This window comes from Gekko japonicus, unplaced genomic scaffold, assembly GCF_001447785.1.
Source record: "Gekko japonicus isolate JY-2015 unplaced genomic scaffold, Gekko_japonicus_V1.1 scaffold1031, whole genome shotgun sequence".
NCBI lineage: Eukaryota > Metazoa > Chordata > Lepidosauria > Squamata > Gekkonidae > Gekko > Gekko japonicus.
Window position 1 is genome coordinate 452,592 of NW_015177041.1, and position 1,941 is coordinate 454,532.

The 1,941-nt window shown below is 61.5% G+C and overlaps 1 protein-coding gene across 1 annotated transcript in view; it reads left to right on the forward strand.

Moving 5' to 3' along the window:
- The window catches only part of SIK3 (SIK family kinase 3), a 43,995-nt gene that overhangs the window by 23,122 nt on the left and 18,932 nt on the right, over window positions 1–1,941 (forward strand). The window lies entirely within an intron of this gene.

Below are 1,941 nucleotides of genomic sequence, written 5' to 3' on the forward strand. Positions count from 1 at the left end.
TGGGCCCTCTTGTGCGTGCCCCCCCCCCGATGTGTGAAGTTGCCTTGTCCTTTGGTGGCTTCCACCCCTGGCAGAGGCTTCCTAGGGGCCCTCCCCATGCAAAGGACATTCTCTGCCGCTGCGCTGTGGCTCCTCCCTTGCCTCTGAGCTAGGACCCTTCTTACCCGTTTCAGTCCTTCCTTGGTCAGGCTGGAAATCGTCCCTGCAGGGCAGTGGGGAGGTGACGTCCCCATGGGTCAGGTAGAGATAGGCAATAGGCATGTACACGCATGTGCGCACAAGCAAGTACCTCCCCCTTTCCCCCATGTCCCTGTCTGTTCAGCTGTCAGCGCTCGCAAGCCAGCGGAGTCCACATTGTGTCCCAGATCCCTGTTAGTTCTGAGCTCTGCTTTGCCGAATCTGGGGGGGTGACCGGAGGCCGCTTGGCCTCCTCCCCCCCCCCCCGTTTTGCTGCCTGAGGCGCCTGATCTCAAGGCAGAGCTCGCCTCTTCCTTTCCCCTCCTCTCTCTCTCTCTCTCTTGTCTCTCTGTTCTCCCCTCTGAGCGGGCAGACCGCTTTGGTGTAGTTAATGGCAAGATCGGTCTCCAGGGGCTGGGAATGAAATGCTCTTAGCAGACCGCAGATGCCAAGCACTGCAGGAAGTGGCCTCTCCCCACCGAGCCAACAGGGCAGATGCTGACGTGGCCCCAGGCTCTGGTTCTGTTGTGTCCCTGGGAAGGTGCTGCGGCGGCAGGAGGAGTGGTCCTCTGGGGTCTCGGGGCACTTAGCGTTCAAGCACCTGTGGGTCCGAACGGCCGCCGTTTGCTTCTGCGGCTTCCTGGGGGGTCCAAACCAGCCTTTGTCAAGTGGACTCCCAACGAGAGGCAGGCGTCGCTCGGGAGTAGCCGTCTGGGCACACCCATGACGCTGCCTTCCACTGAATCCGAATCTCGGTCCATCACAGTCCGTTCCTTCTCCTCAGATGGGCGGTGGTTCTCCAGAGTCCCAGGCCAAGGTCTTCCACAATCGCCTACTTACTGCCTGGTTCTTTAAGTGGAGATGCTGGGGATGGAACCTGGGGCCTTCTCCCTGCCAAGCAGAGGCTCAGAGTCACTGAGACAGACCCGCAGATGGAGGCAGAACATCAGCCCTTCCTTCCCTTCGGGGGGGGGGGGGGGCAGGGCGCACCCCGTAAAACCCTTTGGGGGGGGGGGGGGGAGAGTGCTGCTCCCTGGGCCTCTTTGACCCCTCTGAGGAGGCTCAGACAGTTCGGTGGTGGCCAATGCTCCCTCTAAGCTGTGGAGTCTTGTGAGCAAAAATTCTACTTTGTGAGCGACTGGCATTAAAGCTGTGAGCGAGCAATTTGGCTGCTGCATAAATCAGTTTGCTTTGGAGCCATCCTTCCTGAGCGAAGACAAAAATGTGTGAGCCGGAGGCTAAAAATTTGTGAGCTAGCTCACACCAACTCAGCTTAGAGAGAACTATGGTGGTGGCCGCTTCCTTCCTTCCTTCTTTCCGTCCCTCCCTCCCTCCTGCCCTCCTTGTGCTGCAAATGCCAGATGGCAGAGGCTAGGTGGCGCTCCTGGGACAGTGCGGCTGTCATGCAGCCCGGGCGCCTGCTCCTGGGCCTGGGAAACTGCAGGGCCAGCACAAGGCCTCCTGCAAGACGGGAGCAGCCGCCGCTGCCACCACCACAGCCTGGGAGCTCCCCCTCCCCGAAGGCCCCTCCTCTGGCGTGTGGCTCGTGACCCTCCCGGGCAGGCTTTGGCACCGGCTGCTCTGCTGGCGGGGGTCCTCCAGGCAGGGAGGCCCCTGGCCAGCCACGCTTCCTCTCCCTTCTCGCGCAGCAGCCACGGCCCTCGGGGGCTCTAACCCCAGACGCTTTGCTTGGGTCCCTCGCCTGCAGCAGGTGCTTTTGGGGTCCTTCTGCACTCTCTCTCTCTAGGGTTGCCCTTGGCCCCA